This window comes from Lissotriton helveticus, chromosome 2_1 (assembly GCF_964261635.1).
Source record: "Lissotriton helveticus chromosome 2_1, aLisHel1.1, whole genome shotgun sequence".
Classification (NCBI taxonomy): domain Eukaryota; kingdom Metazoa; phylum Chordata; class Amphibia; order Caudata; family Salamandridae; genus Lissotriton; species Lissotriton helveticus.
This window is the reverse complement of record NC_136059.1, coordinates 981,090,518-981,107,983: the sequence shown is the minus strand read 5'-3', so window position 1 is coordinate 981,107,983 and position 17,466 is coordinate 981,090,518. Positions and strand designations below refer to the sequence as shown.

At 43.2% G+C, this 17,466-nt stretch overlaps 1 protein-coding gene across 2 annotated transcripts in view; it reads left to right on the top strand.

Annotated features, from left to right (window-relative positions):
- The window catches only part of KANK1 (KN motif and ankyrin repeat domains 1), an 835,542-nt gene that overhangs the window by 130,938 nt on the left and 687,138 nt on the right, over positions 1-17,466 (top strand). For both annotated transcript variants that reach the window (XM_078675726.1, XM_078675725.1), the window contains exon 2: positions 15,906-16,016. The gene's annotated coding sequence lies outside the window, so the exon portion shown is untranslated. The remainder of the gene's footprint in view (positions 1-15,905; positions 16,017-17,466) is intronic.

Sequence of the window (17,466 nt, the reverse complement as noted above, 5' to 3'; positions counted from 1 at the left end):
TATATGTCCCCTTTGTACTTATTAATCTCTTACTGAATTTGACCAACTACTGTTTCGCAAACATTCACATACAATCATCCCAAACTCTAAGTCGTGTTTTTTGTAAAAAGTCTCTCCTTTTTTAAAATAATTTTACAAATACAACAATAAAATCTATTCAAAATTCATTAAATAAGCACTTGTAAGAAGAGGTCACAGCAGATTATTCTAATAAGCTAAGGCATTAATGCCTATACACAATGTTGCTTTTTCTTCAATTGATTTTCGGTCTACTAACCCTTAGATTTGCATTGTAGGCAGAACGCCTCACAGACACACTTTATATCTCTCTACTTCTTTTGCTTTGTTTCTACCCTCTATGCCACTGGTTTGTATGAGTGTCATTTACACTTGCCTTTCATCACAACAGCATTACGGCAAGGGAAAAGGGGTCAGCCCACTTCAGATATTGGCTCTCCTACCCCTTGAGAGACGGCATTTGTCTAATCAAATGTGCACTTCTACCCAAAAATGACTGCACTTCTGTCAGTCCTTTACTTTTGATGTTCTGTTACATTTCTTACCGCAGCCCACTTGGCCACTGCCTCTAAACCAGACGACCATCATGACATAATACTGTCCGTGCCATGCCTGACCCTTTAAATAACAATGTACTTTGTCCAGTACTTGGCACGAAAACCACCCACTGCTGTGTTTAATTTTGTTTGTATTGGGAAGTGTACACCTTACATGTATAGTCATCAGCAGGTTTTCATTTTTTTACTTTTATTTTATTTTTATTTTTTTGCATAAGTTGTTGAGTTTGTTGTCTGTGTGTTTTATTGTGGTTGTGTAAGGGGGTTCATGCAAGATTGAGTGTGTGGGTGGATAGATGGATGAAGGAGTGCAAGGATGAGTGACGAGCGTGTATGATGACTTGTTGAATCCCTAAACCCATCAATGACTGAAGAGGCAATTCATTTATAGGCCAGACTTATTAACATTGCCAATAGTGGTTGTATTTGTCCTCTGTCATATGAATGATGGTCAATGAAAAGTTGTGTGACATGGCCCCGGTGCAGTGACTGTGTTCTCTCTGAGACGTTCATAGAACTATACTAGCCTTTTGGATAATCTCATTTTTATTCACTTCCCCTTCTTCTGAAAAGCGTGGAAGATTGATTTACACTAGAAAAGTTTAATTATTTTGTGGTCAGGTCTAGAATAAACATCCCACATTTTTTCTTCACGTTTTTTAAAATAATATGTAACCTGTTTTAGCTTTTTGCGAATAAACAGAGGCATAGACACCCACAACCCCTGGGTAAAGAAGTATTCTGCTGTGAATGGTTCAGAAGGACCAGCCTCTGCCAGAGAAGAGCCATCCACAGTGAAGGGTTAATCTGCATTTGCAGCTGGTGCATTTAGCTCAAATCCTGCCTGAAAGGCTTCGAGTATAGGCTACAAAAAGAAGAGTGCATTAAATGTCCTTAAACCTAATGCAGTCTAATGAGGGGGCAGTGTTAAGCCTTGTTTCTCTTTAATAGCCCTTGTTCTGCCTTGTATTCTGCTCTGGATGAACAGAAAGCCCAAAAGCATTGTGTGAAGGGGAAGAAGCTTTCACTTCCCGGACTGCCGCCTCCGCTGCCTTTGTGCCATCGGTTAAATTGCAAGGCACTTATGTCATTTGTGGATACCACTTTAAACAAGAAGGATCGTCATTTTTTCATCCCAGTTTTCCTTTCACGTCACAGCTTAATGCAATTGCACATAAGACCGACAGAAATCGCGACTGATATCCTTCACAGATGTGACATAATGAGAAGTAAATACTCGAGTGGCTTTGGTTGTGACCAGATGCTTTACCTTTCATGTGGATTTAGAATATTGCTTTATATGTTGTACATGTGAAAATACCAATAAAAATTATTATTAAAAAAAATCCGGATGATGTGCATCCCAAAAGCGAACAAGTAAGGTGTATTTTTCACTGGTACTCACTCTGAAAATTACTGCCAAATGTCTTCCTGTTTAGCATGACTGAAAACATCCGATCCACTGTGGGTTGCCAGTTGAACCAACAATAATCATAAAATAATATTAATAAGACGTAGTAAAATTATCGATAGTATTGACTATTAAAGTTAGCCGGACCAAAAGAGTCCTGTCCGTGTTGAATTGGACTGTGTTCCGACACAACAGTATGACTTGGGGTATTGGTAGTTTTGGCAGTACCTTCAAATGAGGGAAGAATCCTGAAGACCTGCATGCCCTTGTCTTGATATTTAACTCTGATTGGAATTATACAAGTTAATACTGTACCATTAAGATGTAATTATGAATTAAGAGGCAGTGACCTAAAGGAACGCTCTGCGACTGTGAAAACGTTGAAATGAATGGCAGGCATTGTGCCAGGAGATATAGGGGATGTGGTGGGAGGTGGCGCACACAACCTCAGGTCCATGATTTTAAAAAACGAAATCAAAAGAAGCTAGACCAAGTAGATTATATTCATTTTGGCTTCACATGTTGGCTAGTAGTGATGCATAAGAATCATTTTGAGTTTTGCATCTCCAGAACATCCTCCAAAAATTGACAGATGATTCGTTTTCACCATTTAGAGTTGATGCTCTCTCAATTTGGGGGCAAGACATTTGCCAATTGTTGTAGGCACTCAAAACAGAGGGGGCGGGGGGTACTGATCAATGTGTCCGGTTATTAATCCTGAATGTGGATAGACCCCCATCAGGCAGCACACCTCTCACAAGTGGGGATATTGACACCAAGTCGTGAAGATAGCTCTGGTAGGTGGGCAGGTATGTGATGTGGACATGGCATTCTCAAGTTTCATGATTTTATCTCCCTAGCAGATGTTCTGCTCTGGATGATACCTGTATGTTGTCACAGGCTCTTGGTAGGTTAAACATATATCAAATTATTTTCCTTTTATTTGTGAAGTCAAGGTTCATTTTCCACACATCTGAAGTTGGTGACTTCTAAATATTTGGATTGGTCCTCCTCTATTTAGCTTGGGATTCATTAGCTCTATAGATCAAAAATTCTGGAGCCCCGTCAATTATCAGTCACAATATTTATGAAATGAGCGCACTATGCAGACCGTTTCATTATGTTGCTGGATCATTTATGTATTTTCCCCTAGTAATGCTTTGTCAGAACCCCTTTCAGAGGGCCTCCGGGTAAGCAGGATCTTATAGGCCCACCTGTGGGAGTGGAGGCATTTTACTTCTGCTGCCCTAGGTCATGACCTACTATAGGTCCAGAGTAACTAGGCCAAGTACTACCCCTTTGAGCATTTAATTCTCAGTGGGAGTGTGGGTTACGTTGTCCAAGGTTCTTTGTGTGCAAAGTAGGTGTGAGACATACACAGGCTTGAGAAACTGTTTAGCCACAGTAACCGCAATAAGATGATTGTCCAGTCAAATACTTGCTTTTGTTTAAAAAAAAAAAATGTGATTGTGATCACATCAAGCATAGAATCCACTTGCTAAATAACATATACCGCCTCTTAAAGTTAGTGTGCTAGCACCGCGCCTGGCAGAACCCCAGAGTCCTTCTGACCCATCTAACAACTGTGGCTCCTCCATTAGGGCGTAGGAGCGCTGCCCCACCCCCCCCTCCACCACCAGCCACAACAAATAAAACTATAATAAAACTGGTTTCTAATCCGTTATATTATCTGTTTTTTAAATCCCCCTGCACCTGCCCCCATGACTCTGGTGAAGGGGTTGATAGCACTGTGGTGGGGGAGTGCACTGCGCATGAGGTGTTTGGCTGGCGTTTCAGGCCGACCAAACACCTCATGCACAGTGTAGCTTTCTCCAGCCCCAGCTGCGTTGCTGGGGCTGGAGAAAGAAGGCACAGGCTCCCAGTCTGCATGGGAGTGCAAAGTTGAAGCGCTCAGACCAATCATGATGCTGCTTACCTGCAGCGTCATGATTGGCCCAGTGCAGTCTGGGAGCCTGTCCCTGAATCAGGAAGAGCGGAACGGCCCGGACCGCGGAAGCGGCAGTGATCAGGTACGTTTATTTCCTTTATAATTCTATTTTTTTTGTTCCCCCAGGTCACTCTTCCGGCCTGCCCCGCCTCTTTGGCAGGGGACGGGCCGCGACTGCCATCTAATGGTGTTGGTTATTCCCCATTCCATACTGGAGACAACTCCTCTCACATTCATCCCATGGTACATCACATTCAACAGCAACAATGTCTGTCTGACCTTAAGAGTCCATGCTAGAAGCATTTAGGGGCTAAGTGTGTGCAAGTCCCCAGCAGTCCTGACTGCCTGGAACAGTCTTTCAATATCCGATAACAATTAGCAATCCCAGAAGGTGCTCCTTTGCAAGTTCTGATTTCTTAAGACTGAGGGCATGTGACCTCTCTGGATATTTCCTCGATGACGTGTTGGCCTCCTTAGCGCAACAAACCAGGGCACCCCCCCCTCCCCCTCCACCCCCCCCCCCCCCATCACACGGGCTCACCGATCTCACCACGCACACTGATGAGAGCCTTATATACACGGTGGCCCCCTTCCTGGTAACACAGTGGTCACTAACTTTAGCAAGATCAGGCGAGAGCAGCCTGTACTCGTGCAGTGGCCCTGACTGGACTGGGTGTCTCGTACTTCCTCACTGGGGTCTGCTCGCCAGGATCCCTGGTGGGACTCTGTTCCTCCAGGCTCTCTCTTCCTCCGTACATGGTCTACTGGTCTTGGCAGGCAGACAAAGATCGGGTGCTCCAGGCTCAGGGCAAACTGACTTGACTGCCTGAGTGAGAGCCCTTCACTCAGCAGTGAAACTAGCAGACCTTAGTCCCTTGTACTGGTTCAGAAGCTAGAAGTCCTGGTGATCTTCTTTCTCCTGATGAACAGTGCTATTGAACAACTTGTGGGTCTCATGCTCCAACCTTTACAGTCAGGAGCTTAGCTTGTTCAGCTAGATTGAGGGGGCGCGAGCTTCAGATTTCCCGACAATCACACTGGCAAAATGTTAAAATACATTATACAACAAACAGGGCGTATGAGAGGAGCTTGAGGGGCAGTAGAAAGAGAGCAGAATACAGGTTAGTATGAGTACTAAGTGAGAGGAACTCAATATTTTGTGAGGTAATCAACATTTTTTAGGACTTTCAAAACAGAGATGAGAGAGTGTTGTGTTTTTGTTAGTGTGTGCATGAAAAATCGCAGATGAAATGTGACAGTTGCCTGGGAGCACTCAGTCAGCTTCACTATAACTGACTGAAAGCACCGGTAGCCAACCAACTATTCATCAGAAAATACATTTTATTGCAGGGCGGGGGGTGTAACCCCCCATTCACCCCCACTAAAGCTACTCCCCTCTTTATAGACCAACTCTAGATCCAAATAGGAGTTAGTGTCTGATCCTTTGAAATTCAGTTGTAGTGTGTCAGTTGCTTTGAAGTACTCGCTCCTCTGCACTGCCCTTTGTCATAGAGACTCCCTGAAACAACAAGAATGTTTCCAATTCCGACTGATCCACAACACAAGCCAAAGGGATCACACCGGGCTGGCAGTTTCCACCGAAATATGCCTCATAAAGGTTCAAAGGCCTAAGCCAAGATTGCTTGATCCACAGTGCCAGCCTTATCAGTCCCATCATCTCCCTGACAGTGAGACTAGGCCCACTGACCAGTAACTCTTCCTGGAACCTTAGCGACCTTTGATGAGAGGCTGCTCTGCTCACCTTCCTTCAGTGTGTGCTCTCATCACAGCCCTCAAGAATGTCAGCAAAACACATCTCTATCTAGGGTTGCAATCCTCACCTCTTCTAGCCTCTTCAGTCCCATTGTTTCCAAAATAGAACTCACTTGCTTCCATGTTATGTACTATTCACACGTAAATACACTTTTGAGCACACACACGCAATTATCACGTGCTGTCCGGCACTAAACACAATACATGCAGGCCAAGTTTGAGTTAAGTAGACAATCACTGAACTTTACGTGAGTGGACCAGTAGGCCCCCCTCTAAAAAGACCTGTTCACCCTACTGATCCCACAAAATGGGATTGCTGCCGCCACTGTGCGCGTATCACTTAACTCCAGGTAAGGGCAGTAGCCTTCTACCATAACGAGGGTAGCGCTTGGTGCACTCTTCCCTTTCCAACAACACTGCTTTACCATGAGAAGTCCTAGGTAAATGCCTACTACACACATGTTCCTTGTTCACCCATGACCAAAAATCCTGATATCCGTGCAACAGGGGCAATCAGGTCTCCGAAGCATGTCTGTCTGTCACCATGCAGGGGACTTTTCCATTCAAACATGCATGTAGACGGCCGACTCTGTAGTTTGACTCATTTATTCGGTTTCGATTTAATGATGCTTTTGAAGGCTATTTGATAAATGTATTGAAGTGACTGGGATCTGTTACACGAGGCTTGCTGTTTTGTTCAATGAGAAACGTAAGTGTCATGCTTTAAGTATGGGGCTTTTCCGTTGCCCCATTCCAATATGTCATCTGCATTTATCATTGGCGTACATCGGTATCCATATCCTGTCTCGAGGGAGTCCTTGACAGGTTCATACACTTGTATTGTTGCTTCAGTGATCATAACTGCAATTGCTGATTGAAACAAGTAATTGATTTAACTGTTATCGTTCTCAGTCACATTAAAAGATTAATAATAGGATATCTGTAGAGAAATAAACACATGAAATGCAAATGTGAGATGCACGTGGAGTGTATGAATACAAACTGCGCCAAGTGAGCTTTTAAACACCTTGTAGACACAGAAAAATCAATGCATGTGAAATTGTCAACATTATAAATAATGCATTAAGCTTTTTGCCTATAAAATTAACGTGGTGATGTGTGCCTTGAGAAACCTTTCATGTATACTTTCTTAGACATGTTATCCTTGTGTGCGCCTCTTTCTCTTTCTTTCGATATTCACTCCATGTTCACCATCACGCCCCTTCCATATAGCTTCTCCTGACACTCCTTTCTTTATGCCTTTAATTTTTTTTATGTTCCTTATCTGCTTGAGGGCACTATGACTTTCTCCCCCCATCTTTGCTCCTTATGCTGCATCTGTCGCCTCATCTCCTCATTCACCCCTTACTGTGGCCCCACCACTTATGTCTTAATGCCGGGAATCCTTGAGTGCGCGAACTATGTCGGTAATCCTGACGCTGGGAGTTTTAAACGGCGCCTGGCAGTGCGCACCGTCGGCGCGCTTGCTCCCAGCGAAAAAAAATATGTTCAAACAAAACGTTCCAGGAAAGTCTAGTGGTACACCTGGAATTGTGCAGGTAATTGCAGGGTGACGGTTTCAAAGCACCAAACTGCAACTGTTGTTTTATGTCGTGGGGTCCGAATATGCCGACTGTGAAAGATGTTGAAATGGCAACTCAGTGGACAGACAGGCCTGTGGTTCGTTTGGGGCGTGCGTGTGTTTGTGGAGCCAGACTCTTCTTGGCCTCGCCAACGTCGAGGGCGTGGTGTCTCTACCTGTCACTGTACGGTTCTAATTTACAATATTTCTGAGCATGTACACCTACCGAGCCGGTCTGCGGCCGCCGGCGTTTAATTTCTCAGAAACACGCATCCACCTGAGGCTGTTTAATAATGCAGCGGCAGGACGAGTGTTCAGGGCACGGCCGCCTTCAGCACAGCGAGGACAGGAAATTGACAATGTGACCCTGTCATGAAAGCATATTAAAATATGTCCGTAAAAGTAAAAAAAAAAATGGGACGTCGCCTTTAGGGGTCTGTTAAAGTACTGAAATAGTTTCAAAGAGAAGGTGACAGGCTGAACGCTTGCAGCGCTTCGCCTTTGTGCTTTGTTCCTTGGTGCAGGATATGTAACTTGGAGTGTATCCTGTTTCCCTTTCACACAAAAAAGGCCCCGTTCCCTTGGTAACCACCACCGCTTCCGAGGATCACATCTCACCTGCGCCTGAAAACGGGATCAATGAGGCTCGAAAATATGTGCCACTTAAAGGTCATTGGCATATTGCAAATATGTTATGGAGTAAATTAAGTCCCAAACGTGAAAAGGCAAGGAAGGGCTCTGTCGATTTATAAAAGAGTCGACGTCAAGTTGAAGGGTTAATCATTGGGTATGACGGAACAAGTGAAAGAGAAGATGGACTTTTCTGAGTTATTGCTGATCTCTGCACATGGTGCCAGATGCAGAAAGGGGTTTGAGTTACTTCAAACCCTATTATTCGCTATACCACGGGGTTAGCAAGTGTTAGAACCTCTTTTCAAAATATACTAAGCCCATTTAACGTTGTATGAAAGTGTTTCTGAATCGTTAAATGGATTTAGAAACCACAACGAATCGTTTTTTGGATGGGGTGTTTTTAGGGCATCCCTTCGAACCCATTCCTTTTTGTGTGCGTTAATGTTTTGTGCAAAAAACAGTTGCAAAATAGTAATATTTTAACGATTTGTCTGAGGACTTGGCACCTTCTCCTTAGTGAATGTTGAAAAAAGCATTTTTTAGGAGTAGGCAATGGTCTGTGGGACCGTTGTCTACTCCTTAAAAAAAAGTTTGTGAATTTTTTTTAACACATCCTTTTCTTCTTTAAATAAAATTATCTACATTTATAACTAGCATTGGCAAATCCAATAGGTCTCGGCAAAGCCCGAACTATTGGCCTTGTCAATGTGAATGTCTTTTAGCCATGATGTCCAGCAGCACCTCCGCTGCTCAGCATGGCTGAAAGTTACTGAAAGCCCAGAATCACAGGATGCTGAACAGGCGCCAAGTATCTTAGTCCCCCCATGTTGTTTATTGTTCTGCCCCTCCTAATACAAAAAATCGCTATGACATGGCCTACAGTAGCCACATCATAGCAATTTTTTCAGTGACTTTCAGCCATGCTGAACAGCAGGTGTACTGCTAGACAACATGGCTAAAAGACATTCACATTGGAAAGGCCAATATCTCCGGCATTGCTGAGATCTGTTAACTTTGCTAATGCTTGTTCGGTGTTGACATAGTCTTGCTGAACAAATTAGTGAGAAACTGTTGAGAAGCTTTGAAGTGAATTGAAGATGTGGCGTAACGGCCAGAACTCCCGACAGAGGAACTAGGGAATCAGGTTCTAATCTCTGACCCCAGCAGAACACATCCCCTTGATGGCAACCAATGTAGTGGGTTGCAGTTTACAAACTACCTCATTAATATTAATGAAGTAGGCCGAATGGCGACCCACTAAGGTTTGGTATTTTGTGAACTGACCAATTAGTACATAGAACAGTTCGCAAAATACCAATCCATTCAGTAGAGGTGGTGTGCAAATTGCAAGTCTTTTTTTACCAAATACATTGTATGTACCTCTGGCCCATGGCTTCTAAATGCCTGAGCTATTGTACCAGCTTTGAGTGCTGAAGATGAATGCATCCAAGGCGTTGCTTAGTTTGAGCTGGTGGTTGCAGGTGTGGCCCATCAACAATACGTTTTGGGACCAACACTTATTTTTTCTCATTAGGCTTTGACCCAGAGCAAGAGAGAAAAGAACACACAAGGGGAAAGGAGGAAGAGAAAGATCAAAAATAGTGACCAATAAAGAAAGCAGGGTTGGAAAAGAATCTACAAGAGTGAGCAATGTGGCATGGAATGTGTGATGGTGGATGAAACAGACATGCAGTGGAATCAACCCTATGAATCCTTGGTATTCGGCAGCCCTGACACTTTGGTAGCAAAGGCCTATGGCTTGTGAACATTAGGAATAATGTCCTGTTTCTCTAATAATAGTTCAGATGCACTACCATGGTTCCAATGAACATCATCTGCATCTTTTGCAAACTTCCTCCTCTTGAAGGTACTGGCTTGGTGGGTTCTGCTTTTGATGGTAGACAGTCTTTGGTTCTGATAGGCTCACTCACTAAAACCCTCTTATCAAGCCTTCAAGGTACAAACCTATCTTTTGAGCCCCAGCACTTATTATACAAATTAAGCACATAATCAAGGGGGTGTTAATCAAGATCTTTTATTTAAAGGTTTACTTTGATGTGATCTTGTAGTTACATAGTTTAATTCTGATACTGCAGCAAGAAATGGGATTTAAAAGAACCCCGGAGGAGAAGCAGGAATGTTCTGTGTAGAAACAGTTCCAACAACTACATACGTTAGCTTATGGTTGGGAAGACTTTGAGACTTGATGGATGCTGAGTGGTTTGACCAAATTCCAGGTCTGGAAACACAGAATTGAAAGATGGGATAGTATCAGTGCACTTGATTCATCAAAGACCGTGGACAGTTTAGTCCAGGAGGGCCTTTGTCCACTTAAGCACTAGAAAGCAAATTCAGAAACTGAAAAGTTGATTTTTTTGATATTTACTTACCAATGACTGACTTTGAGTGAAAGTGACTACTGGGCAAAAATATATTTTCCACATCATAGAAAAATGTGATGAATCAAAGGGCGTTGAGAGGTCATTCCACACTGGTGTAGAGTGTAACATTGCATGGCGTGAGTGCTTCTGGGCTTGCATATCTGTGACAAGCATCAGCTGTAATGCTGGGCTATTGGCCCTCTCGGTTCAATGGACAGTTCAGAAGATGGTAGAATGTGCCTGACCTGCATAGCTCTTCTACAAAAGGTAGCAGTCCATGATTAATAATCACTTTGGTGGAGAGATTTAGTGGTGTTTATATATAGCAATAGCACTGAGCGGATTGCCTGGTCTAGTGGCTGCATGTGATAATTTTGCTTTCAGGACCATGCCTCCTGGTCTTGCTATTACCAAATTTGAGTATTACAATGCGACACCCATAAATAAGAATAATGTCCTGTTTCTCTAATAATAGTTCAGATGCACTACCGTGGTTACAATGAACATCATCTGCATCTTTTGTAAACTTCCTCCTCTTGAAGGTACTGGCTTGGTGGGTTCTGTGTTTACCCTTTAAGAATTTTTTTGTAGGTTTGAGGCAACCACTTGCTTTTGATGGTAGACCGTCTTTGGTTCTGATAGGCTCACTCTCTAAAACCCTCTTATCAAGCCTTCAAGGTACAAACCTATCTTATGAGTTAAGGGGATTCCAGGAGCCTAAGTTGGGTGTTCTGGCCCTGCTCAGCGCATTGCAGGGGTTCATGGGCCTGTGAGTCTCCTACTCCACAGGACTCTTACTGTTCAAGTGAGTGATTTCAAGGAACTTAAACACTTTAGTCTTGTCTAGCAGTGTAGACGTCATCAGCCACTGCACAACCTTTGATCCTTCGGAGTAGGAAACTAATCCTTCTGGATTTCATTGCATTAGTGTTAGACTAGCAGGGAAACTTTACATTTTGTATATAGTCCTATAATATTGATGCAGTTTATTCACCCTAAACAAAACTTTTGGAAAAGTTTCAACAATGGGGGAAACGTTCAGCGAAGATTTCAATCCGGGGTTGCTTTTTTTTCTTCTTTTTAACAACTATTATTTACATTAGTTAAGAATTACTAGATGTTAAACATTATGAAAACTCAACCCATACAAGACCAGTATTTTTGAGGTGATTCTCTCTGGCTTTTTTTTTTTTTTTTACGACTGTACTATCTAATTATACTCTAGTTTGTGTATTCGACATAGTTTTACTGTTCATTTTCTTCAAATATTTGTTGCAGCTCAAGGCATGACTAATCGTGTTAGTAAGAGAGCAGTACTCAACTGATTTTGATGACACCAGTCTGCTGCGCATGCGCTACAAAACACTTCTTTGAACACAGGTGCAATCTGGTTCCTCCTCTTCATGCTAATGCATTAAACTAACCTTCCTGACAAGTTTAATTTACATTTACAAAGCGGCTTCTGACCACCTTCACCTGTATTAAAACAAAAGCATGGATGTGTTCCCTTTAGAGCATGGTCGCTAATTCGGAAACAGAGCAACACAAACTAAAGCAGCAAATTTACTGTTACAGTCTAATATGTGGTGATAACCCTATATAGTAACATTAATTAATAAACAAAAGACAGTTTATCCAACCAGCGTTGCTTTGTGGGCCCCTTTGATAATTATATTTGGTGTCCTTATTTTGTTTTTGTTTTTACTCCAACTATGTTTTACTGAGTTTTCCATAAAGTATTACAGTAACACGAAAAGGACATTTCAAGGGTTCACACTGCAGCCAAAGCAGGTGGAATAGAAAACTCAGAGCAAGAGTAGCTGTACTGAGAAATATTCAGCATAAGAATCAACATTTTACTGAAGCAGTGGTGGTCTTTGAAGCAAAAAAACACGTTGTGCGAGGATGTTGAGATGTAATCTAGAGAGGATCCCCAACCCCCCCCCCACCGCCCCCCTACCTTCCAAGGGACGGGATTAGGGTGTTTCTGAGGCTGTCTCGGGTCTATGAGGATAGCACGTGAACCCAAGGTGAAGTGAGCTGGGGGAAAAAAGGGGGGAAATAACGAGCCTCCACTTCTGGGGTGGAGGGGGGGTGGGGGGGTGTTTGTATTTTTAATGGTTTTTACATATTAAGATACCTGAAGATGTTTTAGAACGCATAACCCATGAAATCTATCCGATGCTATTTACTATGGGGGTTGGCAGTTGGTAAATAAAAAGGCTTTCAAGAGCTCATCTCCTCCAACTTGACTTGTAGCGTCCTGTAAATATACATACACATAAGGTTTTGCGTTCTACTCGCTTCAAGTGTATTCAATGTAAGTTTTTAAATGGAGCATACTTGACGCCTAAACGTATTGCTAGAATTTATCCCGTTGCAAACTCTGGTTGCCACCAATGTCGCGCATTGGATGCCAACTTATCTCCTAGGCTCTGGACTTAACTCTCTAGAACTCCCCTGGAATGGGGTTGGGGAGCTACTGTTCTGCACAACTGCTCACCCACTGGGTAACTTCATAGAATCCTTAATGCTAGGTCTTTTCCCTTAGCCAAAAAATGGCAAGGACTCTACTAAATTCATAGACCTGGCACTGCTTTTAGCTAAAAGAAATATTTCGATAAACTGGAAAGGTTACCCTGCCAGCACCACTCCACAGTAAAGACAATGAATAGAGTTATGCTTCCCTGGCTTACAACCGAAGGGACACTTCTCCATAGAGAAGAACAAGCAGGGTTGAGGAATCATTTCATAGCACTAGTGTGGGAGCTGCTAGCGGAAGAGGTTAAAACCCTTGTATAAGGTGATGATTGCCATCCAGAGATGCTCCCTGACTGTTCCTCTGTTTGCTATATTAATGTTCATGGTATTGCTTCACGCCTAGGGTTTTGTAAGTATCTCAACGATAAGGACTAAGTAAATTCCACATTGATCTTTTAATTTCCTGTAACTTCGGTTCCCTATTCCCTAATTTTCAGATCATTTATTTTGGGACCGTCTTCGAGATATGCTAGCAAGATTGCTCTACTGGATATGGAGTGGGGTGATTAGCCGGTAATGGTAGTTGATTTTCTTTTTTTTTAAAATACACAAAACTAGTGTACAGTGCTGTAGTTCCAGTACGACACAATGGTGATACTTTTTTACCCATATCTCTTGTTAGTGAATGCATGTCTTATGCACAGCTACTTTTAATTATGTTGAAATAAATATATATAATTTATTTTTTACGGATGCCTGGTGCTGCAGGCCCTCTTTCTATATTCTATCGAAGATTTGTTACTGGAATGTCCTCTGGTCTGTCCCGTGCTGCTTCTCTTGGGTAGGAGAGCAAGGGTCTAAACTTGGTCTCCTCCTCTACTTGCCTCCTGTTATGATAACCTTTGCCACTCCTCGTCCTGTCAAAGGTTACCAGTGGTGTTCTTATTAATCACAGTCTTGAGTGTCCACTGGCTACTTCCATATAGGGGCTACATCTCACAGGCTCCGTGCTTCATAAGAACTTAAAAATCTTAACCTGCATACTTTCTACGTGTAGCTGAGAGGCACTGTCTCCATTACTTTTTTTTTTAAGAATCATTTTATTGAGTAAACAAAAGACAAAACCAAATTACAGTGCAGTATCATTAACTTCAAACAAGCACAGTGCATTAGTACAGTATCAAACAGCACATTACATAGGACAAATTTCCTTGCATCGTGTCTTCTTGCTTCCTTCGCATTAGGACTTTATTTTACCAGTGGGGAAGTGTCAAAAATTGGTGTGCATATCATCCCTCTACTTTCGTTCCATGCTCCCCAGATTCTAGACCATTTTTGTGGGCACCCACTTCCCTCCTATATCACCCTTTCCGCCTGCATGCACCAATCCAACACTGCCTCCATTACTGTGTTTGGTCTTTCATATTGACCATCCACCAAATAGCCTCGGTGCCCTCGCTGCCTCAATTACTATACATTTGGTTTGCCAGATTGACCGTCCAATACGGAGCCTCGGGACCAGGCAGTTCATCCTCTTACTTGATCTCATCATTTGGGAAATCTTAATCCACTTACCTACAAGTAGGCCTCAACTCCTCGTTTTAAGATCACTGTAAAGTACATTACTTGTGACCCTCGCCCACCAGTCCAGTGATGTTTATGGAACTCCCTGCATCACCGCCCCCCACCCCCTCTCCGCAGGACACTCCAAGGTCATTTGACATTGGTAGCGAACCTGCCCTGCTGAGACTTATTGCAGGCATCCATTAAGTGGTCTACTTCTGATGCATAATAACAGGAAATCTCAATGGTACCGTCACATTTATGAGCGCACAGATGGCTGGATAGAGCCCTTAGCTAAGCCGGGTATAGAGTAAGTGCTGCATAAGTAAGGATTTGGATGAAGAAGAGACAAGCTGGCACAATCTCTCTTCCCACCGAAGTCATTACCTTTTTCCATGGAAGAGTCTAGTGTGTCCTATCGGGCTTTGGATGCCACTTAGGCAGGGCTTAAAAAATGTTGATTATGTTAGCGCAAAGGTCTCTGACTAACCTCAAGCACAGTGACACAGTGATAACCAGACCTCTTCATGTGAGGCGCCCACTTTAGGTTCAAAGCTCTCATGGGGCAGAAAATAAATACTGATAGCTGTAAAGGAAGATTAGTCTCCGTTTACCACCTGCTCGGAGTAGGCGGTAACTATCTGAAGCTGGGTCTGTAGGGGTTATGGTTACTGGTGAGATGGCATGGAAGGGTGTCATGGGGTGGGGACACTGCAGACCGTCTGACCATCTGGGTGGAGCATGTCTGCGCGCCTCCCACGGTGCTGAGGGGTGTGGGTGGGACCTTAGGTGTGCTCCTGCCCCGCAGCCCAAGCCTCGGTTTTTCCTGTCGCCGATACATAGCTGGTAAAACCGATCCATTGTGTCTGTAGTGCACCGGTCCACTTGGAGTTGTACAGCGCGCTATCCCCAAACACTGCTCTGGGCAACTGGTAATGGAGGGCTTTGAGTTAGTTTTTTAAAAGTCAGAATTACGAACAATACATATATTTAGTTTGTTGCAGTTTTATAAAGCAAAGACCAGACCTGATGGGTATCGGAGCGATTTGCATAAGATCAGTTACAAATACAAAAGTACGTTAGCATAGTTACATTTCATAAAAGAGCCAGTACAGCGAGTGTGAGAAAATGGCGGTCGGCAGTGTGGTGATAACCCGATGGTCAAAGGCAATGGTTATTCTTGCATAAGGGAAACAGCAGTGTCTGTAGGCGGCATATCCAGTGTTGTTTGTGTTGGAAGAATGCATAATGAGCCTTGCACATAGAATGCTGGCGTGTGGGCTGCCACTGAACGCTCTGCTCTTTAGATGGAGTGTGCCATAATTCGATGAGAGCAGGAGTTTCTATATAATTTATTTATTTATAAGTTGTTCAGGGTGTTTGTATTGACGCAGATCCTCTGTGTGTTTAACGCATCCCTCCTTCCCTTGCTTTTCTGCCTTTATCTGTTTCAGCTCGTGAAGCAAGTGGACACAGCCTTGTAAACTGAATTCCAAATGAATTCCATTCCCACCAGTTTCCACACTGAATAAACGCTGGTTTTGTTTTATCTTCACAGGATGGGTTTCATGGAGCTGGCCTGAGCTGCTGCTGTTAAAGAACTTAAGCAACATTATTGGGTAGACGTCACTTTTTGGTGGATAAACAACTTGCACCCTCTTTTCTTCAGGTAAGGACTGGCAGAAATCCATGTTTTCTATAATCTAGTGCTGCTTATAGAAGACTCGGTTAAGTATTTAAAGCCCCTATAGCTTTTAATACACGAATGACCGCTTAATTACACTTTGTTGCATTGTATAATTTATATAGCTCTTTACGTCCCAGATGAGATCTCGAAGCACTCTGATTCGCATTGGGTTACAAGTGGCCCTGTGACAGTGCATGGTTGATGGGGTTCTGTGTGAGTTGTGTGGGAGGTGTTCACTGCGGTGTGTGAGGATCTTAGATTCACCCCAGTCAGTGCGGTGAACTGGAGCTATGGATGCGCATGGGGGACGCAGAACATTGTGAGAATCGATGCAGTTGTGTCTGTGGGTCTAGCACAGCTGTCAGTAGGCCACGTGTTCGAAGGAACAATTTTGTCAATGCTGAACAACTATTGGTTTTGATATTACGCTGTGGCGCCTGTTGTTTTCATTGGCTACAATTTATGTGAGGCGGCCCAGTTGTGTCTTTGTCGGCAGATTTCCCTGCAAATATTTGCCATGGTTTTCCAGGCTGGTGAAATAAAATGTGACAAGTAGTGTAAATAATGGTTTTGTCTGGTTCAGAAGTCTTACTTATTTTAAACTGCATTGAGCTTTCCTTTCACAAGGAGGAGTACGTTGATGTGGATGCCACACGCATGTCCTAGATTACATGTTCTGCCTTGTAGCCAGAGCACATTTGTAAACTGTTCCTGGTTTATCAAGAATGGACTGATACCGCTGTGGATTAACTGTCTTTAGTTGGTGACTAGGTGTGGGCAGTAGAGGTGTAGGGGAGTTTTTTTTGGCTCTAAGCTATACACAAGCTGGTTTCTGTATCTTTACCTCTTTATCCTAATGTCTCATGTTAATGCTGACCCTCCCTTCGCTCTCTTATGTCTCCCTAATAATTATGAGAATAATGTGCGCCTTTGCAGCAGGCCTTACCAGCCTTTGTACATTTGAGTCGGAAAACATCTGAAAGAGAAGTTTTGTATATACATTGAACAAAACTGTAGTTTGAGAGGATCCTTGGAGAATCTCGCATCCAGGAGGAATGGGTGTGAGGAAAAAGAATCCACGTGCACTCTTTCTGTATTTTCTGATGTATTAGAACATTAGAATTTGGAGCGCTCCATTGAAGACAATGGATTGCTCCGTGCTTCTACGAGCAGGTAAAGGCCTGCAAAGCAACATTCCAATGTTTTCACAAAGGCCTCTCGGAGCCCGAGGGGATTTAAACCCCCTAGTTCTCCGAGAGGCCTTTGTTTTATTTGTTAGAACATTCTGCCCTCTAGTGGTAGAATGTTCTAATAGCCTTTTAGCTCTGCGTAACTGGGCTATACCTGCTATTAAAGTTCCGCTCCCTTGTTAAAGGTCCTCGCCTTCGGCTTGAGTCTTGAACGCTGGAGCGGGCCTTTAATAGCCGGCATA